Genomic DNA, 26,461 nt, shown 5'->3' with positions numbered 1-26,461 from the left:
GGCTGGCTTCACAGCCATGCCTAGACCTTTTTTCACTTATGTATTTTCTACAGTGGAGTTTCTACACCCCATAGATTAAGGTGTGGAGCTCTGTTGTTCTTCATGAATTAATGTAATTACTACTATTTTCTTTTCAATTCATGCCTAATTCTTCTCCAAGATATACTCTTGTACTTAATTCAGTTAAGTCAGAATGAAGGGGTGATCCGTGACAATCACCCAATTTTCGTTACTCGCTTAGCCAAGATCCGCGTGCCTGACAACCACAAAGCGGTCTACATGATGTTCAACGTAGTCATTGGATGACCCCCGGAGTATATTCTCTTGGATATCTAATACACGGACCGAGTCTGTGAGATTAGTATCTTCGTGGTATAGGCTAGAATTATTGGCAGCATTCCTGGTATCCGAAAAGTCTAAACCTTGTCTGTGGTATTCCGAGTAAGATCTGGGAAGGGATGACTGTGACGAGCTTCAAACTTGCGAATGTTGGGCGCAATGACAGTGTGCAAAAGGATCAATGGATCCTATTCTGACGCTAGCAGGAACCGACAGATGATTAGCCATGCGGTAGCTGTACCTGGTATTTTTCATCCGAGACGAAAAATCCGACAGTTGATTAGCCGTGCAGAAACCGTAGATGATCATTTTCACTGAGAGGATCCGACAGCTTGCCATGGAAGGAAGTAACGCATGGTTGGAAGAAGGCAATAGGAAAGCAGAGGTTCAAAAGCAACAAAGCATCTCCAGACGCCTATCTGAAATTCTCACCAATGAATTACATAAGTAACTCTATCTTATTTTATGTTTTATTTATATTTTAATTATCAAAACCCCATAACCATTTAAATTCGCCTGACTGAGATTTACAAGATGACCATAGCTTGCTTCAAGCCGACAATCTCCGTGGGATCGACCCTTACTCACGTAAGGTTTATTACTTGGACGACCCAGTGCACTTGCTGGTTAGTTGTGCGGAGATGTGAAAAGTGTGAATCACGATTTCTGTGCACCAAGTGTTTGGCGCCATTGTCGGGGATTGTTCGAGTTTGGACAACTGACGGTTCATCCTGTTTCTTAGATTAAGTAATTTTATTTTATATTTTAAGCTTTTTATTTTAATTTCAAAAAATGAAAGAAAAATTTTAGTTTTCGAAAAAAAATTTCATAAAAAAAAATTTGTGTTTTTCAGAATTTTTAAGAACGAATTCTAGAGTTTCATAAGATATGTTGAAGCCTGGCTAGCTGCTTAGCCATGTCTAATCTTTTGGACTGAGGCTTCCACTTCTTCTTGACATGCTTGTATGTTTTACGCTAAAGCTTGGCTGGCTATTTGGCCATGTCTAATCTTTTGGACCGAAGCTTTCACTTAAAGCTTGGCTGGCCATCTGTCCATGTCTAATTCTTTTGGACCAAAGCTTTAGACTAACATTGCATGATTCCTGGAATTCTTATTAAAAATTTTGTATCTCTTTATTTGATTTTTCTAAACTATTTTCGTAAAATACGAAAAAGTTAATAAAATCATAAAAACCAAAACTTTTATGTTTCTTGTTTGAGTCTAGTGTCAAATTTTAAGTTTGGTGTCAATTGCATATTTTTAATTATCTTAAATTTTCGAAAATTCATGCATTGTGTTCTTCATTGATCTTCAAGTTGTTGTTGATGATTCTCTCTGTTTGATCTTGAATTTTCTTGTTTTGTGTCTTTTCTTGTTTTTCTTGTGCATTTTTTGAATTATTAGTGTTTAAGGTTTAAAAATTTTTAAGTTTGGTGTCTTGCATGTCTTTCTTTTCTTAAAAATTTTTCAAAAATATGTTCTTGATGTTCATCTTGACCTTCAAAGTGTTCTTGGTGTTCATCTTGACATTCAATGTGTTCTTGGATGCATTAGTTGTTTTGATTTTAATTTCTTATGTTTTGTGTCATATAGTTGTTTTTCTCTCTCCTCATTAAAAATTCAAAAATAAAAAATAATATCTTTCCCTTATTTTGCTCATAATTTTTGAAAATTTGAATTGATTTGGTAAAAAATTTTAAAAATTAGTTGTTTCTTGTTAGTCAAGTCAAAATTTCAATTTAAAAATTCTATCTTTTCAAATCTTTTTCAAAAATCAAATATTTTTCATTTTTCTTTCCTGTTTTTTCGAAAATTCTCCAAATTAATTTTCAAAAATCTTTTTCTTATTTTTATTTCATATTTTCGAAATTAATGCTAACAATTAATGTTTAGATTCAAAAATTTCAAGTTGTTACTTGCCTAATAAGAAAGGATCAATCTTTAAATTCTATAATCATATATTTTAGTTTCTTGTTAGTCAAGTAATCAACTTTAATTTCAAAAATAAAATCTTTTTAATTTCCTTTTTAAATCTTTTTCAAATTAAATTCCAATCATATCTTTTTCAAAACTTAATTTCAAAATCTTTTTCTAACTTCTTATCTTTTCAAACTTTATTGTCAAATCTTTTTCAATTAACTACTTGACTTTTTGTTTGTTTTACTATTTCAAAAACACCTAACTACTTCTCTCTCTCTCTGTTTTTCGAAAATCATTAACCACTTTTTCAAAATTCTGTTTAATTAACTAATTGTTTTAAATTCAAATTTTATTTTATTTTCCTTCTTAAATTCGAATTCTAATTAATAAGTAAAATAAAAAAATATTTTTCTTTTCTTTTGAATTAATTTTTGAATACTCTCTCTCTCTCATCTCTTTCTATTTATTTATTTAATTACTAACACTTCTCTTCTTCTTATATTTTGAACCCTCTCCCTCTCTCTATGTTCGAATTCTTCTTCTTCTCCCTTTTTCATTCTATTCTTCTATTCTTCTACTCACATAAAGGAATCTCTATACTGTGACATAGAGGATTCCTATTCTTTTCTGTTCTCTTCTTTTTCATATGAGCAGGAACAAGGATAAGAACATCCTTGTTGAAGCTGATTCTGAACCTGAAAGGACTCTAAAGAGGAAGCTAAGAGAAGCTAAAGCACAAAACTCTAGAGAGGACCTAACAGAAATTTTTGAAAAAGAATTAGCGATGGAAGCCGAAAATAACAATAATGGTAGAGATGCAAGGAAGATGCTTGGTGACTTTACTGCACCGACTTCTGACTTCTATGGCAGAAGCATCTCAATTCCTGCAATTGGAGCAAACAACTTTGAGCTTAAGCCTCAATTAGTTTCTCTAATGCAATAGAATTGCAAGTTTTGTAGACTTTCATTGGAAGATCCTCATCAGTTCTTAGCTGAATTCTTGCAAATCTGTGACACTGTTAAGACTAATGGGGTTAATCCTGAGGTCTACAGACTTATGCTTTTCCCCTTTGCTGTAAGAGACAGAGCTAGGACATAGTTGGACTCACAACCTAAAGAAAGCCTGAACTCTTAGGAAAAGTTGGTCAATGCCTTCTTGGCCAAATTCTTTCCACCTCAAAAGTTGAGCAAGCTTAGAGTGGAAGTCAAAACCTTCAGACAGAAGGAAGGTGAATCCCTCTATGAAGCTTGGGAAAGATTCAAGCAATTGATTAGAAGGTGTCCTTCTGACATGCTTTCAGAATGGAGCATCCTATATATATTCTATGATGGTTTGTCTAAATTGTCCAAGATGTCATTGGATCACTTTGCTGGTGGATCTCTTCATCTGAAGAAGACGCCTGCAGAAGCCTAGGAACTCATTGAAATGGTTGCAAATAACCAGTTCATGTTTACTTCTAAAAGAAATCCTGTGAATAATGGGACAACTCAGAAGAAAGGGGTTCTTGAGATTGATACTCTGAATGCTATATTGGCTCAGAATAAAATATTGACTGATGAGCGGATAATTTATACGCTTTTTGGCATTATTTTTACATAGTTTTCAGTATAATTTTGTTAGTTTTTAGTATATTTTTATTAGTTTTTAATTAAAATTCACATTTCTGGACTTTACTATGAGTTTGTGTGTTTTTCTATGATTTCAGGTATTTTCTGGCTGAAATTGAGGGACTTGAGCAAAAATCAGATTCAGAGGTTGAAGAAGGACTGCAGATGCTGTTGGATTCTGACCTTCCGTCACTCAAAGTGGAATTTCTGGCGCTACAAAACTCCAAATGGCGCGCTCTTAATTTCGTTGGAAAGTAGACATCCAGGGCTTTCCAGCAATATATAATAGTCCATACTTTGTTCGAGTTTAGATGACGTAAACCGGCGTTGAACGCCAGTTCCATGCTGCATTCTGGAATCAAACGACAGAAACAGGTTGTAAAGTGGAGTTAAACGCCAGAAACAGGTTACAAACTGGCGTTCAACTCCAAGAAAGACCTCTACACGTATAAAGCTCAATGCTCAGCCCAAGCACACACCAAGTGGGCCCCGAAAGTGGATTTCTGCATTATTTACTCAATTCTGTAAACCCTTGTAACTAGTTTAGTATAAATAGGACTTTTTACTATCTTGGGATCACATCTTGGGATCATCTTTGATTAGTTTTATGCTATCTTAGACTTTTGTGAGGGCTGGCCAATCGGCCATGCCTGAACATTTATCACTTGTGTATTTTCAACGGTAGAGTTTCTACACACCATAGATTAAGGTGTGGAGCTCTGCTGTTCCTCAAAGATTAATGCAAAGTACTACTATTTTTCTATTCAATTCAACTTATTCTGCTTCTAAGATATTCATTCGCACTTCAATATGATGGATGTGATGATCGTGACAGTCATCATCATTCTCAACTTATGATCGCATGCCTGACAACCACTTCCGTTCTACCTTAGATTGAATGGATATCTCTTGGATATCTAATACAGGGGACCGAGTCCGAGTTATTAGTGTCTTCGTGGTATAAGTTAGAACCCATGGACAGCCATTCTTGAGAATCTGGAAAGTCTAAACCTTGTCTGTGGTATTCCGAGTAGGATTCAGGGACTGAATGACTGTGACGAGCTTCAAACTCGCGAGTGCTGGGCGTAGTGACAGACGCAAAAGGATCAATGGATCCTATTCCAGTATGATCGAGAACCGACAGATGATTAGCCATGCAGTGACAACGCATTGGACCATTTTCACTGAGTGGACAGGTGGCCATTGACAACGGTGATGCCTAACATACAGCTTGCCATGGAAAGGAGTAGGAAGGATTGGATGAAGACAGCAGGAAAACAGAGGTTCAGAGGGACGAAAGCATCTCTATACACTTATCTGAAATTCTCACCAATGAATTACATAAGTACCACTATCCTATTTTATATTTTATTTATCTTTTACTTATCAATTCATAAAATCAGTTGAATCTGCCTGACTGAGATTTACAAGGTGACCATAGCTTGCTTAAAGCCGACCATCTCCGTGGGATCGACCCTTACTCACATAAGGTTTATTACTTGGACGACCCAGTGCACTTGCTGGTTAGTTGTACGAAGTTGTGAAACAGAATTAAGAACATGAACGTGCGTATTAAGTTTTTAGCGCCGTTACCAAGGAAGGAATGATCACGATTTCGCACACCATTGACTCAACAAGTCAATATGATATCTCAGAGTCTGACTGGAATGCAAGCTGCATGCATCAGTAGTAAGGAAGCTTCCTCTGAGGAAGAAGCTTATGACCCTGAAAATCCTGCAATGGAAGAGGGGAATTACATGGGAGAATCCTATGGAAACACCTATAATCCTTCATGCAGGAATCATCTTAATTTCTCATGGAAGGATCAACAGAAGCCTAATCAAGGCTTCAATAATAATGGTGGGAGAAATAGGTTTGGCAATAGCAAGCCTTTTCCATCATCTTCTGAGCAACAGACAGAGAGTTCTAAGCAGAGCCACTCTGACTTAGCAACCATAGTCTCTAATCTATCTAAGACCACTCTCAGTTTCATGACTGAAACAAGGTCCTCCATAAGAAATTTGGAGGCACAAGTGGGTTAAATGAGCAAAAGATTTACTGAAATCCCTCCTAGTACTCTCTCAAGCAATACAGAAGAGAATCCAAAGAGAGAGTGCAAAACCATAACTATAACCAGAATGGCTGAACCTGGAGAGGAAGAAAAGGCAGTGATTTCCAGTGAGGAAGACCTCAAGGGACGTCGACTGGCCAATAAGGAGTTCCGCATTGAGGAACCAAATGAATCTAAGGCTCATACAGAGACTATAGAGATTCCACTGAACTTACTGTTGCCATTCATGAGCTCTGATGAGTACTCTTCCTCTGAAGAGGATGAAGATATTGTTGAAGAGCAAGTTACTTAGTATCTAGGAGCAATCATGAAGCTGAATGCCAAGTTATTTGGTAATGAGACTTGGGAGGATGAACCTCCATTGCTCATTAATAAACTGAATACCTTGGTTCAATAGAAATTACCTCAGAAGAAACCAGATCCTGAAAAGTTCTTAATACCTTGCATCATAAGCACCATGACCTTTAAGAAGGCTCTGTGTGACCTTGGTTCAAGTATAAACCTCATGCCACTCTCTGTAATGGAGAAACTAGGGATCTTTGAGGTACAAGCTATAAGAATCTCACTAGAGATGGTAGACAATTCAAGAAAACAAGCTTATGGACTTGTAAAGGATGTCTTAGTGAAGGTTAAAGGCTTTTACATCGCTGCTGACTTCATAATCCTAGACACTAGGAAGGATGAAGATGAATCCATCATCCTTGGAAGACCCTTCCTAACCACAGCAAGGACTGTGATTGATGTGGACAGAGGAGAGTTAGTCCTTCAATTGAATGAGGACTACCTTGTGTTTATGGTTCAAGGATCTTCTCCTGTAACCATGGAGAGGAAGCACGAAAAGCTTCTCTCAATACAGAGTCAAACAGAGCCCCCACACTCAACTTCTAAGTTTGGTGTTGGGACGCTTTCATCAAGTTCTGAGTCTCTGTGAAGCTCTCTAAAGAGCTCACTGTCAAGCTATTGACATTAAAGAAGCACTTGTTGGGAGGCAACCCAATGTTATTTAATTATATTTATTTATTTTCCATTGTTATTTTATGTTTTTTTTAGGTTAATGATCATGTGAAGTCATAAAAACAGCTGCATAATTAAAGCAAAATCAAAAACAGAATCAAAAATAGCACACCCTGGAAGACAGACTTACTGGCGTTTAAACGCCAATAAAGATAGCAGAATGGGTGTTTAACACCCAGCCTGGCAGCATTCTGGGCGTTAGACGCCAGAATGGGCAGCACTCTGGGCGTTTAACGCCAGAAAGGGGTGTCTGGCGTCTGGCTGGTGTTAAACGCAAGAAAGGGGTAGCAGACTGGCGTTTAACGCCAGGAAAGGTAGCAGAGCTAGCATTAAACGCCAGGAATGGCACCCAGCGGGCGTTTAAACTCCAGATTGGTGCAAGGAGTAGAATTCCTTGACACCTCAGGATCTGTGGACCCCACAGGATCCCCACCTATCCCCCCTCTTCTTCTCTCCTCTTCACACCTTTCCATAACACTCTTCCCCAAATACCCTTGACCAATCCCATCATTAACTCTTCCCCAAATACCCTTCACCTATCAAATCCTACCCTCTTCCCCACATTCTCTTCACCACTCACATCCATCCATCATAAACCTCACCTACCTCACCATTCAAATTCAAACCATTCCCCTTCCAAACCCACCCCTTCATAGCCGAATTCCCTCTCTCTCCTACCCTATAAGGACCACTCCTCACTACCTTCAATTTCACACATCATACACACTACTACCCCCCTTGGCCTAAACCTTCACTACCCTCCATCTCCTCTATTTCTTCTTCTTCTACTCCTTTCTTTCCTCTTTTGCTCGATGACCAAGTTTGGTATGCAAAAAGCCTTGCTTTTCATTTTTCCATAACCATCAATGGCACCTAAGATCGGAGAAACCTCTAGAAAAAGGAATGGGAAGGCAATTGCTTCCACCTCCGGGTCAAGGGAGATGGAGAGATTCATCTCAAAGGTCCATCAAGACCACTTCTATGAAGTTGTGGCCAAGAAAAAGGTGATCCCCGAGGTCCCCTTCAAGCTCAAAAAGAGTGAATATCTGGAGATCCGACATGAGATTCAAAGAAGAGGTTGGAAAACTCTCACCAACCCAATCCAACAAGTCAGAATCTTAATGGTTCAAGAGTTCTATGCTAATGCATGGATCACTAGGAACCATGACCAAAGTATGAACCCAAACCCGAAGAATTGGCTTACAATGGATCGGGGGAATTACTTGGATTTTAGTTCGGAAAATATAAGGTTGGCATTTAACTTGGCAATGATGAGAGGAGATCCTCATCCTTTCATTAGAAGGGTCAACTTTGATCAAAGGTTGGACCAAGTTCTCATGGACATCTTTGTGGAAGGAGCTCAATGGAAGAGAGACTCAAGAGGCAAGCCGGTTCAATTAAGAAGGCTTGACCTCAAGCCCATGGCTAGGGGATGGTTGAAGTTCATCCAACGCTCTATCATTCCTACTAGCAACCAGTTTGAAGTTACTGTGGACCGGGCTATCATGATCCATAGTATCATGATTAGAGAGGAAGTAGAAGTTTATGAGATGATATCCCTAGAACTTTACAAAGTGGCATCTACTTTGGCAAGGTATGACTTCCCTCATCTCATATATACCCTATGCAATTCAGCCAGAATTGTCATAGAGGAAGACACCCTCATTGAAGAGGACAAGCCCATCACTAAGAAAAGGATGGAGCAAACAAGAGAGCCCACTCATGGACCTCAACAAGAGCATGAGGAAATTCCTCAACAAGAAATCCCTGAGATACCTCAAGGGATGCACTTTCCTCCACAAAACTATTGGGAGCAAATCAACACCTCCTTAGGAGAACTGAGTTCCAGAATGGAGCAACTAAGGATGGAGCACCAAGAGCACTCCATTATCCTCAATGAAATCAGAGAGGACCAAAGAGCCATGAGGGAGGAACAACAAAGGCAAGGAAGAGACATAGAGGAGCTAACGCACTCCATAAGATCTTCAAGAGGAAGAACTAGCCACGATCACTAAGGTGGACCCGTTCTTTAATTTCCTTGTTCTTATTTTTTTGTTTTTCAAAATTTATGCTTTATGGTTTGTCTATGTTTGTGTCTTTATTACATGATCATTAGTGTCTAGTGTTTATGTCTTAAAGCTATGAATATCCTATGAATCCTTCACCTTTCTTAAATGAAAAATATTTTTAACTGCAAAAGAATAAGGAGTCCATGAATTTCGAATTTTATCTTGAAATTAGTTTAATTATTTTGATATGGTGGCAATACTTTTTGTTTTCTGAATGAATGCTTGAACAGTGCATATTTTTGAATTTGTTGTTTATGAATGTTAAATTTGTTGGCTCTTGAAAGAATAATAAAAAAGGAGAAATGTTATTTGTAATCTGAAAAATCATAAAATTGATTCTTGAAGCAACAAAAATCATCTTATAGACAAAGCTTGCAAAAAAAATTGTGAAAAAATAAAGATAAAAAAGAAAGAAAAAGAAAAAGTAAGTAGAAAAAGGCAATAGCCCTTTGAACCAAAAGGCAAGGGTAAAAAAGGATCAAAGGCTTTGAACATTAATGGATAGGAGGGCCCACAGGAATAAAATCATGGCCTAAGCGGCTAAATCAAGCTGTCCCTAACCATGTGCTTGTGGCGTGAAGGTGTCAAGTGAAAAGCTTGAGACTGAGCGGTTAAAGCCGTGCTCCAAAACAAAAAGAGTGTGCTTAAGAGCTCTGGGCACCTCTAACTGGGGAATTTAGCAAAGCTACGTCCCAATCTGAAAAGGTTCGCCCAGTTATGTGTCTGTGGCATTTATGTATCCGGTGGTAATACTGGAAAAAAAATGCTTAGGGTCACGGCCAAGACTCATAAAGTAGCTATATTCAAGAATCAACATACTGAACTAAGAGAATCAATAACACTATCTGAATTCTGAGTTCCTATGGATGCCAATCATTCTAAACTTCAAAGGATAAAGTGAGATGCCAAAACTGTTCAGAAGAAAAAAGGCTACAAGTCCCGCTCATCTAATTGGAACTAAGTTCATTGATAAGTTTGGGATTTATTGTATTTTCTCTTCTTTTTATCCTATTTTGTTTTTAGTTGCTTGGGGACAAGCAACAATTTAAGTTTGGTGTTGTGATGAGTGGATAATTTATACCCTTTTTGGCATTATTTTTACATAGTTTTTAGTATGTTTTAGTTACTTTTTATTATATTTTTATTAGTTTTTATTCAAAAATTACATTTCTAGACTTTACTATGAGTTTGTGTATTTTTCTGTGATTTCAGGTATTTTCTGGCTGAAATTGAGGGACCTGAGGATTCAGAGGCTGAAAAAGGACTGCAGATGCTGTTGGATTCTGACCTACCTGCACTCGAAGTGGATTTTATGGAGCTACAGAACCCCAATTGGTGCACTCTCAATGCGTTGGAAAATAGACATCCTGGGCTTTCTATCAATATATAATAGTCTATACTTTGCCCGAGATTTGATGGCCCAAACTGGCGACCAAAACAGCCTAAAACATCTTGGCGTAAAACGCCCAAACTGGCACCCAAGCTGGCGTTTAACTCGAGGAACAGCCTATGAACGAAAAAGCTTCAATGCTCAGCCCAAGCACACACCATGTGGGCAACGGAAGTGGATTTCTACACTATCTGCACTTAGTTACTCATTTTCTGTAAACCTAAGTTACTAGTTTAGTATAAATAGCACTTTTTACCATTGTATTCATATCTCTGGACGTTTAGTCCTTAGACCAGACGATTATGCTATCATAGACCATTATCCACGTTTGGAGGCTGGCCTTACGGCCATGCCTAGACCTTTTTTCACTTATGTATTTTCTACGGTGGAGTTTCTACAGCCCATAGATTAAGGTGTAGAGCTCTGCTGTTCTTCATGAATTAATGTAATTACTACTGTTTTCTATTCAATTCACGCCTACTTCTTCTCCAAGATATACTCTCGTACTTAATTTAGTTAAGTCAGAATGAAGGTGTGACCCGTGACAATCACCCAATCTTCGTTACTCGCTTAGCCAAGATCCGCGTGCCTGACAACCACAAAGCGGTCTACATGATGTTCAACGTAGTCATTGGATGACAGCTGGAGTATATTCTCTTGGATATCTAATACACGGACTGAGTCTGCGAGATTAGTATCTTCGTGGTATAGGCTAGAATTATTGGCAGCATTCCTGGGATCCGGAAAGTCTAAACCTTGTCTGTGGTATTCCGAGTAAGATCTGAGAAGGGATGACTGTGACGAGCTTCAAACCTGCGAATGTTGGGCACAGTGACAGTGTGCAAAAGGATCAATGGATCCTATTCCGATGCTAGCGGGAACCGACAGATGATTAGCCATGCGGTAGCTGTACAAGGTATTTTTCATCCGAGACGAGAAATCCGACAGTTGATTAGCCGTGCAGAAACCGTAGAGGACCATTTTCACTGAGAGGATCCTACAGCTTGCCATGGAAGGAAGTAACGCATGGTTGGAAGAAGGCAATAGGAAAGCAGAGGTTCAGAAGCAACAAAGCATCTCCAGACGCTTATCTGAAATTTCCACCAATGAATTACATAAGTAACTCTATCCTATTTTATGTTTTATTTATATTTTAATTATCAAAACTCCATAAACATTTAAATCCGTCTGACTGAGATTTACAAGATGACCATATCTTGCTTCAAGCCGACAATCTCCGTGGGATTGACCCTTACTCACGTAAGGTTTATTACTTGGACGACCCATTGTACTTGCTGGTTAGTTGTGCGGAGATGTGAAAAGTGTGAATCACGATTTCTGTGCAACAAGTTTTTGGCGCCATTGCCGGGGATTGTTCGAGTTTGGACAAGTGACGGTTCATCCTATTGCTTAGATTAGGTAATTTTATTTTATATTTTAAGCTTTTTATTTTAATTTCAAAAAAAGAAAAAAATTTTAGTTTTTGAAAAAAAAAATTTTCAAAAAAAAAATTTGTGTTCTTCAGAATTTTTAAGAACGAATTCTAGAGTTTCATAAGATATGTTGAAGCCTGGCTGGCTGCTTAGCCATGTCTAATCTTTTGGACTGAGACTTCCACTTCTTATTGACATGCTTGTATGTTTTACGCTAAAGCTTGGCTGTCTATTTGGCCATGTCTAATCTTTTGGACCGAAGCTTTCACTTAAAGCTTGGCTGGCCATCTGGCCATGTCTAATTCTTTTGGACCGAAGCTTTAGACTAACATTGCATGATTCCTGGAGTTCTTATTAAAAATTTTGTATCTCTTTATTTTCTTTTTCTAAACTATATTTGAAAAATACCAAAAAGTTAATAAAATCATAAAAACCAAAACTTTTATGTTTCTTGTTTGAGTCTAGTGTCAAATTTTAAGTTTAGTGTCAATTGCATCTTTTTAATTATCTTAAATTTTTGAAAATTCATGCATTGTGTTCTTCATTGATCTTCAAGTTATTGTTGATGATTCTCTTTGTTTGATCTTGAATTTTCTTATTTTGTGTCTTTTCTTGTTTTTCTTGTGTATTTTTTAATTATTAGTGTTTAAGGTTTAAAAATTTTTAAGTTTGGTGTCTTGCATGTCTTTCTTTTCTTAAATTTTTTCAAAAATATGTTCTTGATGTTCATCTGGACCTTCAAAGTGTTCTTGGTGTTCATCTTGACATTCAAAGTGTTCTTGCATGCATTAGTTGTTTTTATTTTAATTTCTTATGTTTTGTGTCATATAGTTGTTTTTCTCTCTCCTCATTAAAAATTCAAAAATAAAAAAAAATCTCTTTCCCTTATTTTGCTCATAATTTTCGAAAATTTGAATTGATTTGGTCAAAAATTTTAAAAATTAGTTGTTTCTTGATAGTCAAGTCAAAATTTCAATTTAAAAAATCAATCTTTTCAAATCTTTTTCAAAAATCAAATATTTTTCATTTTTATTTCCTGTTATTTCGAAAATTCTGCAAAATTAATTTTCAAAAATCTTTTTCTTATTTTTATTTCAAATTTTCGAAATTAATGCTAACAATTAATGTTTAGATTCAAAAATTTCAAGTTGTTACTTGCCTATTAAGAAAGGATCAATCTTTAAATTCTAGAATCATATCTTTTAGTTTCTTATTAGTCAAGTAAGCAACTTTAATTTCAAAAATCAAATCTTTTTAATTTCCTTTTTAAATCTTTTTAAAATTAAATTCCAATCATATCTTTTTCAAAACTTAATTTCAAAATCTTTTTCTAACTTTTTATCTTTTCAAACTTTATTTTCAAATCTTTTTCGATTAACTACTTGACGTTTTGTTTGTTTTACTATTTCAAAAACACCTAACTACTTCTCTCTCTCTGATTTTCGAAAATCACTAACGACTTTTTCAAAATTCTGTTTAATTAACTAATTGTTTTAAATTCTAATTTTATTTTATTTTCCTTCTTAAATTCGAATTCTAATTAATAAGTAAAATAAAAACAAAAATATTTTTCTTTTCTTTTGAATTAATTTTCGAATACTCTCTCTCTCTCTCTCTCTCTCTCTCTCTCATCTCTTTCTATTTATTTATTTATTTACTAACACTTCTCTTCTTCTTATAATTCGAACCCTCTCCATCTTCTCCCTTCTTCATTCTATTCTTCTATTCTTCTACTCACATAAAGGAATCTCTATACTATGACATAGAGGATTCCTATTCTTTTCTATTCTCTTCTTTTTCATAAGAGCAGGAACAAGGATAAGAACATTCTTGTTGAAGCTGATCCTGAACCTGAAAGGACTCTGAAGAGGAAGCTACGAGAAGCTAAAGCACAAAACTCTGGAGAGGACTTAACAGAAATTTTCAAAAAAGACGTAGAGATGGTAGCCAAAAATAACAATAATGGTGGAGATGCAAGGAAGATGCTTGGTGACTTTACTGCACCCACTTTTGACTTCTATGACAGAAGCATCTCAATTCCAGCAATTGGAGTAAACAAGTTTGAGCTTATGCCTCAATTAGTTTCTCTAATGCATCATAATTGCAAGTTTTATGGACTTCCATTGGAAGATCCTCATTAGTTCTTAGCTGAATTCTTACAAATCTGTGACACTGTTAAGACCAATAGGGTTAATCCTGAGGTCTACAGACTTATGCTTTTTTCCTTTGCTGTAAGAGACAAAGCTAGGACATAGTTGGACTCACAACCTAAAGAAAGCCTGAACTCTTAGGAAAAGTTAGTCAATGCCTTCTTGGCCAAATTCTTTCCACCATAAAAGTTGAGCAAGCTTAGAGTGGAAGTCAAAACCTTCAGACAGAAGGAAGGTGAATCCATCTATGAAGCTTGGGAAAGATACAAGAAATTGATCAGAAGGTGTCCTTCTGACATGCTTTCAGAATGGAGCATCCTATGTATATTCTATGATGGTCTATCTGAATTGTCCAAGATGTCATTGGTTCACTCTGCTGGTAGATCTCTTCATCTGAAGAAGACGCCTGTAGAAGCCCAGGAACTCATTGAAATGGTTGCAAATAACCAGTTCATGTATACTTCTGAAAGAAATCCTGTGAATAATGGGACAACTCAGAAGAAAGGAGTTCTTGAGATTGATACTCTGAATGCCATATTGGCTCAGAATAAAATATTGATTCAGCAAGTCAATATGATATCTCAGAGTCTGACTGGAATGCAAGCTGCATCCATCAGTACTAAGGAAGCTTCCTCTGAAGAAGAAGCTTATGACCCTAAGAATCCTGCAACGGAAGAGGTGAATTACATGGGAGAATCCTATGGAAACACCTATAATCCTTCATGGAGGAATCATCTTAATTTCTCATGAAAGGATCAACAGAAGCCTAATCAAGGCTTCAATAATAATTGTGGGAGAAATAGGTTTGGCGATAGCAAGCCTTTCTCATCATCTTCTGAGCAATAGACAGAGAGTTCTAAGCAGAGCCACTCTGACTTAGCATCCACAGTCTCTAATCTATCTAAGACCACTCTCAATTTCATGACTGAAACAAGGTCCTCCATAAGAAATTTGGAGGCACAAGTGGGTCAACTGAGCAAAAGAGTTACTGAAATCCCTCCTAGTACTCTCCCAAGCAATACAGAAGAGAATCCAAAGAGAGAGTGCAAGGCCATAACTATAACCAAAATGGCCGACCCTGGAGAGGAAGATAAGGCAGTGATTTTCAGTGAGGAAGACCGCAAGGGACGTCCACTAGCCAATAAGGAGTTCCCTATTGAGGAACCAAAGGAATCTGAGGCACATACAGAGACCATAGGGATTCCACTGTTGCCATTCATGAGCTCTGATGAGTTTTCTTCCTCTGAAGAGGATGAAGATATTGTTGAAGAGTAAGTTGCTCAGTATCTAGGAGCAATCATGAAGCTAAATGCCAAGTTATTTTGTAATGAGACTTGGGAGGATGAACCTCCATTGCTCATTAATGAACTGAATACCTTGGTTCAACAGAAATTACCTCAAAAGAAACCGGATCATGGAAAGTTCTTGATACCTTGCATCATAAGCACCATGACCTTTAAGAAGGCTCTGTGTGACCTTGGTTCAAGTATAAACCTCATGCCACTCTCTGTAGTGGAGAAACTAGGGATCTTTAAGGTACAAGCTGCAAGAATCTCACTAGAGATGGCAGACAATTCAAGAAAACAGGCTTATGGACTTGTAGAGGATGTCTTAGTGAAGGTTGAAGGCTTTTACATCCCTGTTGACTTCATAATACTAGATACTGGGAAGGACTAAGATGAATCCATCATCCTTGGAAGACCCTTCCTAGCCACAACAAGGGCTGTGATTGATGTGGATAGAGGAGAGTTAGTCCTTCAATTGAATGAGGACTACCTTGTGTTTAAGGCTCAAGGATCTTCTCCTGTAACCATGGAGAGGAAGCATGAAAAGCTTCTCTCAATACAGAGTCAGACAGAGCCCCCACACTCAACTTCTAAGTTTGGTGTTGAGAGGCCATCATCAAGCTCTGAGTCTCTGTGAAGCTCTTTAAAGAGCTCACTGTCAAGCTATTGACATTAAAGAAGCGCTTGTTGGGAGGCAACCCAATGTTATTTAATTATATTTATTTATTTTTCATTGTTATTTTATGTTTTCTTTAGGTTGATGATCATGTGAAGTCATAAAAATAGCTGCAGAGTTAAAGCAAAATAAAAAATAGAATAAAAAATAGCACACCCTGGAAGACAGACTTACTGGCGTTTAAACGCCAGTAAGGATAGCAGAAAGGGCGTTTAACGCCCAGCCTGGCAGCATTCTAGGCGTTAAACGCCAGAATGGGCAGCACTCTGGGCGTTTAACGCCAGAAAGGGGTGTCTGGCATCTGGCTGGCGTTAAACGCCTGAAAGGGGCAGCAGACTGGCGTTTTACTCCAGGAAATGTAGCAGAGCTGGCATTAAACGCCAGGATTGGCACACAATGGGCGTTTAAACGCCAGATTGGTGCAAGGAGCAGAATTTCTTGACACCTCAGGATCTGTGGACCCCACAGGATCCCCACCTACCCCACCTCTTCTTCTTTCCTCTTTACACCTTTCCATAACACTCTTCCTGAAATACCCTTCACCAATCCCATCATTAACTCTTTCCCAAATTTCCTTCACCTATCAAATCATACCCTCTTCCTCACATTTTCTTCACTACTCACATCCATCCATCATAAATCTCACCTACCTCACCATTCAAATTCAAACCATTCCCCTCCCAAACCCACCCTTTCATAGCTGAATTCCCTCTCTCTCCTACCCTATAAACACCCCTCCTCACTATCTTCAATTTCACACATCATACACACTACTACCACCCTTGGGCAAAACTTTCACTACCCTCCATCTCCTCCATTTCTTCTTCTTCTGCTCTTTTCTTTTCTCTTTTGCTCAAGGACGAGCAAACCTTTTAAGTTTGGTGTGGAAAAAGCCTTGCTTTTCGTTTTTCCATAACCATCAATGGCACCTAAGACCAGAGAAACCTCTAGAAAGAGGAAAGGGAATGCAATTTCTTCCACGTCTGAGTCATGGAAGATGGAGAGATTCATCTCAAAGGTCTATCAAGACCACTTCTATGAAGTTGTGGCCAAGAAAAAGGTGATCCCCAAGGTCCACTTCAAGCTCAAAAAGAGTGAATATCCAGATATCCGACATTAGATTCAAAGAAGAGGTTGGAAAACTCTCACCAACCTAATCCAACAAGTTGAAATCTTAATGGTTCAAGAGTTCTATGCTAATGCATAGATCACAAGGAACCATGACCAAAGTATGAACCCAAACCCAAAGAATTGGCTCACAATGGTTCGGGGATGGTTGGAGTTCATCCAATGCTCTATCATTCTTACTAGCAACCGGTCTGAAGTTACTGTGGACCGGGCTATCATGATGCATAGTATCATGAATGGAGAGGAAGTAGAAGTTCATGAGATCATATTCCTAGAACTCTACAATGTGGGGAGGTTGATAAACCACTATTTTATGGTTTATATTGTGTTTAATTGTGTGGTTTTATCATGATCTTTACCCACTTATTCATTAAATTAGCATGAAATTATAATCCCTTCCTGAATTTATAACATGTTTGAAAACTGCTTCCTAGAGACTTTAATTATGTATTTTTAATTCTCCTTTATTTCATTCGATGCCGTGATCTGTGTGTTGAGTGTTTCAGACTTTATAGGGCATGAATGAGTTGGAGATTAGAAAGGAAGCTAGCAAAAATGGAAGGAACACAAGAATTTGAGGAGATAACCAGCGAGAAGTGACGCGGTCGCATGGCTCACGCGACCGCGCGAAGGAGAGCGAATCACAGTGACGCGGCCGCATGGCTCACGCGGCCGCGCGGATTGGAAAAGCTCAGGCGACGCGGTAGCGTGGACGACGCGAACGCGTGGTAAGGAAAAGCGCGAATGACGCGTCCGCATGGATGACGCGATCGCGTGACATGTGCGATCTGCATAATCTGTAGACTTCGCTGGGGGCGATTTTTGACCTTATTTCGACCCAGTTTTCGGCCCGGAACAGCAAACTAGAGCCAGAGAATATGCAGAAACAAACAACAACATTCATTCTACACAGTTGACAGTTTTAGAGCTAGTTTTTCCTCCTCTAGGTTTTTCTCTCTAGGTTTTACAATTTTAATTTTGGGAGTTGATCTTAGCAATGGAACATTGGGAAGAGTTATTTTTCCTTATCAAGACCTCGTCATTCTAGTTCGTTCTCTTAACTTGGTTTTATTCTTCCATGTTCTTTGCTTTGTTCAATTTTGTCATTTGAATACTTTCATGATTATTTGAGACAAGGATTATTTCTTCCATTTTAATTTATTTCTCCATTCCAATAATCATGTCTTCTTTTAATTCCCTTTCATGTGTTATGGATTTATTATTTGCAATGAGTGAGTAGTTCCTTCACTTGATGGGGAATTGATTGAAAGGAACTCTTGAGTTGGAAGGATTGAAAGAAAAATTGTAATTGGGTTAACTGTTGAATTGTTATCTAATCACTAACACCAATCCCTTTGAACTAAGTGGGTTGCAACTCGTGAATAGATCTAGCATTCCAACTTGTTTGACTTTCCTTTACCTGGTAAAGGATAACTAAACAAAACAACCATTAATTATAAATTAATCTTGAGATCATTCCATCAATAATAGAAATTCCAACTAATCAACTCCCAGTCAAGGTTTTTATTCATATTATTTAAATTTCCTCTTTTTAATTTTCCCTCTACTTAACTCAACTTCTTGGAACATCTGATTAATAAAATAGCACACTTTTCTGCAACTCGTTGGGAGACGACATGGGACTTAAACTCCCAGTAATTTTTAATTTAAACTCTCTGTGACATATTTCTAAATTGATAGGCAGATTTTCGGTGAGTTAAGAACTATACTTGCAATGTAACTATTTTAATAATTTTTAATTTACCAACTTCTGCCCCTCATCAATTTTTGGCGCCGTTGCCGGGGAGTTGCAATAGAGTGCTAAAGTTATTAATTAGAATTTATTTATTTGCATTTTATTTTATTTTGTTACTATGAGCTGCATGTTTCTTCCGTCAAATGATGCGTTCACTTCCTGATCCGCACTTGCTAATATTCGATCCTGAAATTGAAAGGACTATTTCACGAATAAGGCGAGAACAGCGTCGGTTAGTCCGCTCTGAGGGCGGATCTGAGAGTGAACTTGAGGAAGAAACCAGCCCCCGTTCTACTGATTCGGTTGTTTTATGTGCAGAAGACATGGCAGCTAGGAGAGTTACCATCTAGGAGGAAGGAGCCCCTGATTTTACAATGCAGCCGTTTTAAGTGCATCATCCAGCGGTGGCTATAGATTTTGAAATAAAGACCGCACTGCTAAACTTGATGCCCAAGTTTCATGGCCTACCTGCTCAAGAGCCTATCAAGCACTTGAGAGATTTCCAAGCAGCCTGTTCTACTGTCAGGCGTGATGGTACTGATGAAACTTCAATTTTGCTGAAAGCTTTCCCGTTTTCTCTCGAGGGAAAAGCAAGAAAGTGGTACTACACTCAACCTCTGGCAAATGTATCCAACTGGGATACACTCAGAAAGGAGTTTTTGGAGAAATTCTTTCCATATGAAGTTACTGATAAACTGAGGAAGGATATTTCCACAATTGTTCAGGATGACAATGAAACTCTCTTTGAATACTGGGAGCGCTTCAATAATCTTCTGGAAGCATGCCCCCACCACAGGATTGACAAGATAGTGTTGTTTAGCTATGTCACACAGGGCATGAGGCCCCAAGATAAGACCACATTAGAAAGTGCTAGCAATGGGTCTATGAAGAAGTACAAGACCACTGATGAGGCTTGGCAATTAATCAGTGATTTAGCTGAATCTACTAGGAATCACAGGCAAAAGCAAGGCCGTTCAAAAGCCGTTGCAGAAGTATCCTCTAACAGAGAGACTGCTGCTCTAGCTCAGAGTATATGTGAGATGACCAACTTGCTGAAGCAGATGCAATTGAATCAACAACAAGCTCAGTAAGCTCAACCTCCTCCGCCACAACAAAACCAACAACTAGTCCCACAAAGAATTTGCGGAATCTGTGTTGATTATAGCCATTACACTGATGAATGCCCGCAGCTCCAACAAGAAGACAACATGGTGGCATCCACTCATAACTTCTATGACCGCCCCAACCAAGGATACAATCAAAGTGGAAATAATAACCATGGATGGCAGGACAATTCTAACCAGAATTAGAGGGACAAAAATAACAGAGGAGGCAGAGATAATCAGGGAAATCAGAGGTGGAATAATAACAACAACAAGCAGCAGAATCAACCTTACAGAGCACCTCACCTGAGGCAAAACCAAGGACCACAGAACAATCAATAGCAGACATCTCAATTTACTCATTCTTCTTTATCTCCTAATGAAGAGCTACTACAATCTTTTGAGCGAAGACAACGGACCATGGAAAATAACATGAATAGTATTAACGCCAGTCTGAATGGTCTCACCTCTACTTTGCAAGCTCTTATGTCATAGATTGGATCAACGCAAAATTCCAGTAACCAACCTTCAAGCTCCACTGGAATCCCCTCTCAACCATTACCCAATCCAAAGGGAGGCATTAATGCCATCACCTTAAGGTCTGGAACCACACTGCAGGAGAGGAATCAGGAGGAACCAAGCCCACCAGAACACACCTCAGCTGAAGAGGTAATAGAAATAGAAGATGTTGAAGAGGAAGAGGACATACAGGACATAGCTGAAGAAGAAATAGCTCAACCACAGGAGGAAGCACCAAAAGGCGCAGACACCACAGAGAACACTACTCCAATTCCATTTCCATAACTTGCAAGCAAGCCCAGGAAGCAGCTGGAACCCGACCCCAAAATGGTAGAAATATTCAAAAAGGTTGAGGTAACTGTTCCTCTTTTTGATGTTATTCAGCAGGTACCTAAATATGCAAAGTTTCTAAAAGACTTATGTATCCATAAAGACAAAATTAATGAATTAGAAACTATTCCTTTAAGTAGTTCTATATCTGCTTTAATGGGAGGATTACCTGAAAAATGTAGTGATCCAGGTCCTTGTATAGTTAGCTGTACTATTGGTGGTGTAGTAATTTATGATTGCATGTGTGATTTAGGAGTATGTGTCAGTATAATGCCTTTGTCTATATATGATATTTTGAGGCTCCCTCCCTTAAAAAGGTCGGCAGCTCGTTTTATGTTAGCAGATAAAAGCATTATTACAGTGGCTGGAGTTGCTGAAGATGTTTTGGTGAACATTAAAGGAATTACATTTCCCACTGAATTTTATATCTTGGAGATGCCCCATAATGATTCAGATAAGCCATCATCAATCCTACTTGGGAGACCATTCCTGAAGACATCAAAATTCAAATTGGATGCCTTTTCAGGAACATACTCCTTTGAAATAAATGGCCGCAAAGTAATCTTCAATCTGAATGGAGTCATTGACAAACCCCCAGAAGATCGTTCCATCTTTCAGTGTGATGTCATAGAGGAAAGTGTAGCTGAAGTTCACAAGGAAGAGTTCGAAGAGAGGCACACTGGACAAGGTCTAAGTGTGGGGACCCTCTTAACTGACAATGAAGGCACTTCGTCATCTTCACAAGCTCCTGATAATCCAGAGCCTGCCCATGATCAAAAGTTAGAATTGAAACCCCTCCCTCCACATCTCAAATATGCTTATCTTGAAGATGAGCAGAGGTTTCCAGTTATCATTGCAAGAGAACTTACTTCTCAACAAGAAGAGCAGTTACTTGATGTGCTGAGGAAGCATAAGAAGGCAATTGGGTGGAGCTTGGCAGACATAGTAGGCATCAACCCTCAAGTATGTGAGCACAGAATATTTTTAGAAGAGGAAGCAAGACCTGTCCGTCAATCCCAAAGAAGATTGAATCCCACCATCTTGGAAGTTGTCAAAAAGGAAGTGACCAGACTATTGGAAGCCGGTATCATATATCCCATTTCAGACAGTGAATGGGTAAGCCCAGTACAAGTGGTGCCCAAGAAGTCTGGAGTCACTACAGTGAAGAATGAGCATGGAGAGCTCATAGCAACTAGAGTTCAGAATGCTTGGAGAGTCTGCATTGATTACAGGCGTCTCAACCAAGCTACCTGTAAGGATCACTATCCACTTCCATTCATTGATCAAATGCTGGATCGCGTGTCAAGTAAATCACATTATTGCTTTTTAGATGGTTACACAGGTTATTTCCAGATTCATATAGCTCCTGAGGATCAGGAAAAGACTACTTTTACATGTCTTTTTGGGACTTATGCTTATAAGAGAATACCCTTTGGCTTGTGCAATGCACCAGCTACTTTCCAAAGGTGCATGATGAGTCTTTTCTCTGATCTTATTGAGGACTATATGAAAGTTTTTATGGATGATTTTAGCATTTATGGTGATTCTTTTAGCCTTTGCTTAGATGGATTATCTAGAGTATTAGATAGATGTGTTAATACAAACCTTGTATTAAATTTCGAAAAATGTCACTTTATGGTAAAACAAGGAATTGTATTAGGACATGTGGTATCCAATAATGGCATTTCTGTAGACCCAGCAAAGGTGAATGTTATTTCTAGTTTACCTTACCCCTCTTCTGTGAGGGAAGTCCGTTCGTTCCTTGGCCATGCAGGTTTTTACAGGAGATTTATTAAGGACTTTAGTAAGGTCGCACTTCCCTTATCCAGATTACTGCAGAAGGATATTGAGTTCGAGTTCAGTGAGGATTGCAAACAAGCGTTTGATAAGCTGAAGACTGCTTGTAACATCCCTTCCAGCAAAATACCTTGCTTAAGTCAAGGTATTTCTACTAGAAAGAACGTTACGTGACCTTTTCTAATATTAACTACTTAATTACTGAGCCTTTGTATCGATTTCGCTTTTAGTTTTAAGAAAATGCCAGGAAATTTTGTTTTTTTTATTCATTAAAGTCATAATTCAAACATTCACAAATAAAAATAATCACATAAATATTATTAATAATAATTCTTATACAAAAGGAATCAAATGAATTTCAAATACGATATACTAAACCTACCCCTCTATGTAAAATAAAATCTCGAGGGACAACAGCGAGGGGACTCTATGGAAGTAATTAAAACCATAAAGAAAATCTACTAATCGCTCGCAGCTTCAAAATGCATCTTCAAACCTGTGTCACTGAAAGGGTGGAAAATTTGGGGGTGAGAACCAAACCACATGTTCTCAGTAGAGGTCAAGAATGCCGTGAAAATAAAGAATAAAGCGCAAATAGTTAACTGCATTCATAGACATCTAAAAGGAAACTAACTTTCTTTAAAATCATTAGTTAATTACTCAACCTCCTAAATCCATATTTTTCTTGTAAAACTTTTAAAAGTTTCCTAGACTGTATGAATGACTAACCTGTCCCAGTCATAGGTTCATTAAGTCTATGCTGAACCAGTTTGATTTTTCATACCTTACTATACTATAACATAAAGGAAGTTACCTACGCGGTATAAATGATCATCCTGCTCCAAGCATAGGTTCATTAAGTCTATGCTGAACCAGTCAGATACTTTATACAAAACTAGACTTCCAACACAAACCAGTCATGGCCTCAGGCCCAGGCAATTCAACCAACACCTAATTCACCACAATCCAGCCAATCAATTTTAGACACAAGTAATGAGGTTCAAACACAATCAAGAGCAATTATATCAAATATAGCAATTAACAGTTAACAGAATTATTCATTTAGGCAAACCAATTACAATATGCACACCCAAACAATGTCACATAGATGCATATGATGAATGTCTAGTCCTAGTACAGGCCATGAGCTCATGTGTCGGTTAGCACCTGCATTCCAGACATTTATCCGGTCACGAGTTCACGATTTCCCGGATACGATTTTTCGTTCAAATAAATGCGCATATAATTATTAGCAGCTCTATTGAGACAGCCTCTGCTTTCTACTCGCAGGAAATATACACTCTTGGGAATGAAAAATTACTCTTGGGTTGCCTCAGGGAAACAGATAAATAAACAAACATCTCTTGGGTTGCATTAAGCAACAAACAAATAAATAATATCTCTTGGGCTGCATTAAGCAACAAATATATATATATATATATATATATATAATATCTCTTGGGTTGCATTAAGCAACAAACAAACATCTCTTGGGTTGCTTCAAGCAACAAACAAACAAATAATATCTCTTGGGTTGCCTCAAGCAACAGATCATCATACAATAAGTACTTTACTCTTTCCTTTTTCTTTCATAATTGCAAATTCGCAAGCGGGACTAGACCCACGCCCTTGCCAACAATCTCATAGATCAAATATTCTTTTCTTAAAAGAATCATTGAAGTTATTATTATTAAATAAGCCTTGAATATTTATTTTGATTAAGTCCTTATATTTTTTATAAAAATTTGGACATAATCTCCTTTAAAAATAGGACTTATCCACCCTTACGGGTTCCTTCTTTCTCAACAATTCATCAGCCTCTTTCAGCATTTGCCACAGCAATATATTCTCAAAAATATTTGATAATAGAAAATCTATTTCTTAAATTCCATATCCAAAATAATTACCAACACAACTTGGCAGCCTGATTTCCATTTTGGTTTTAAAATATCAAATGAATTTGGAATTGCGCAAACTTTATATCCATGCGATCGTCTCAGATTAAGCTTTCTATTAAATCAAAAATCATAATTTTTCGCTGACTATAGCTTCGGGAATATAAGCAAAACCGTGACTATTCTGCAGTGTTTTAAAACCAGAAGACAGCAGCACCATACAACATTTGAAATTTCATATAAAATCCAAATTAAATCCAGCTACCTTCAAAATTAATGTGGTTAAACATAACTCATCCAAATTTCTTTCTCAATTAGTTCCAGGGTCATACCATTTTTAATGAAGGAGTTACGTAGCTTGGAAGTTAGGTAATTTTCTGCAGAATTCTGTTTTAGAAATAATTGAACACAACCTCTTCCAAGTCCCATAACTCGCTTATTAAAACATGGAAAATCCTGAAATTTAAATCACATATACTAAACATACTTAATTTTCACCTCCAATTGGTTGCATCTCAATATCTATCCAGGATCAAAAGTTATAAACTCCCAAAGTTAATAATTTAAGAAAACAGAATCTGGCTTTTTCTGCATAATGCATCATCTTTCAAAAATTCGTATCTTTGAAATTACAAGTCCAATTGTTCTGAAATTTTACGGCATTAAAATAATAGGAATAAAGTTTTATTTAAAATTGGTTCCATTTCAAAATTCAAACTGCAGAATTCCCAGTAGAGGAATCAAGTTGCTGCTGCGTTAAACGTTCTGCAGAAAAACCAGTTTTGACATCCATGATTCAAAAATTCACCATAAATCATAAACTTAGTGAAAAAGTCTCAAATTCAGAAGTCCAGTTCCCTATACCCCAAAGCTCAATCCGGACTTGGTCCCACGCAATTCCGATAATCACAGAAATAGTTATTGTTTTTCAAAGTTTCCGGCTTCCTTTAAAAATAATGCAGAAAATCAAGTTTTACATTTTAATTTTGAAAAATCATAACTAGTTCTATAATTAATTCAAACTTCTCAAAATTAAGTCCCAACAACAACTTTTATTATACTTTACTCAGCCTTTACTCTTATATCATTTCGATTATCGTTGAATAACTGATTCACTTCCAAAGTCACCTTTTAATTTCAAAAATCAGATTTTCAGCAATCTATTTAGTATTCAAAATCCAACCCTTCAAAACCCCTCAAAACCAATTCCAAATCAACCACCAACTAAGTTCATTAACATTACAATATACCAAATAACAACTCAACGGCAACAAATCCAACATAACCCATTAAAATTCAGAAATTCTCAACAATTAGTCATCAAGCAATTCCCAATCCACATAATCAATCAATATCACAAATCAACAATTCCAAATCACAACCTCAACCATTCCAATCACAATTTCAGCCACAATTCAATAATTACATAATCAATCGATTACTCACAGCTATTAAATCTATTTGCAGTTATTCAATAAACCTTGTAGGTATTCTTAAATTGAAATCGTTTTAAACCCCCTACCTCAGTTAGTCGAAACCGTCGAATTTAAATGTGGCGATCCCCTTCTTTTTCCAATTTACAATAGCTAGTACGGCCGGAACAGTAGCAGTAACCTCAGTTCTTCTGGGGAAGCAACAACAATGACATCGGTGGTTCCGGATAAGGACAGCAATACCGAAGAAAGACAGTAATGATTGGCAGCTAAGGAAGATCAAGAAAACGAGGCATGTTATAGTCAAGGCAATAGCAAACCAAATAATGGCAACAGAACACAACTCAATGCTACCAGTGAAAAGCAGAATAGAACAGCAACGGCAGAGTAACCTACGATGAATATGAAGCATGGAGGCGATGGAAACAATGGCGGCAGACCTTCGGTGGCAGCGACGCGGTGATAACAGAGATCAGACGCGACAGAGCGGGTGGCACAGGCAGCCTCTTCTTTCTTCCCTGCGAGCTTCTTTCCTCACGCATC

At 37.7% G+C, this 26,461-nt stretch overlaps 3 non-coding genes across 3 annotated transcripts; all 3 read right to left on the bottom strand.

Moving 5' to 3' along the window:
- Positions 1–3,449: 3,449 nt before the first annotated feature.
- On the bottom strand, positions 3,450–3,557 carry LOC148564843 (small nucleolar RNA R71). The gene has a single exon (XR_015885514.1). It is a non-coding gene; the product is annotated as a small nucleolar RNA R71 (small nucleolar RNA).
- A 10,633-nt stretch (positions 3,558–14,190) lies between these two features.
- Positions 14,191–14,298, bottom strand: LOC148564842 (small nucleolar RNA R71). Its single transcript, XR_015883878.1, has one exon. It is a non-coding gene; the product is annotated as a small nucleolar RNA R71 (small nucleolar RNA).
- A 5,235-nt stretch (positions 14,299–19,533) lies between these two features.
- LOC148564841 (small nucleolar RNA R71) lies at positions 19,534–19,640 on the bottom strand. The gene has a single exon (XR_015883857.1). It is a non-coding gene; the product is annotated as a small nucleolar RNA R71 (small nucleolar RNA).
- Positions 19,641–26,461: the final 6,821 nt, after the last annotated feature.

The sequence above is a fragment of the Arachis ipaensis genome, chromosome B5, assembly GCF_059453495.1.
Source record: "Arachis ipaensis isolate K30076 ecotype BB chromosome B5, ASM5945349v1, whole genome shotgun sequence".
In the NCBI taxonomy this organism is placed as follows: domain Eukaryota; kingdom Viridiplantae; phylum Streptophyta; class Magnoliopsida; order Fabales; family Fabaceae; genus Arachis; species Arachis ipaensis.
Note: the sequence above shows the minus strand (reverse complement) of the source record. Positions and strands in the feature narration are given on the sequence as shown.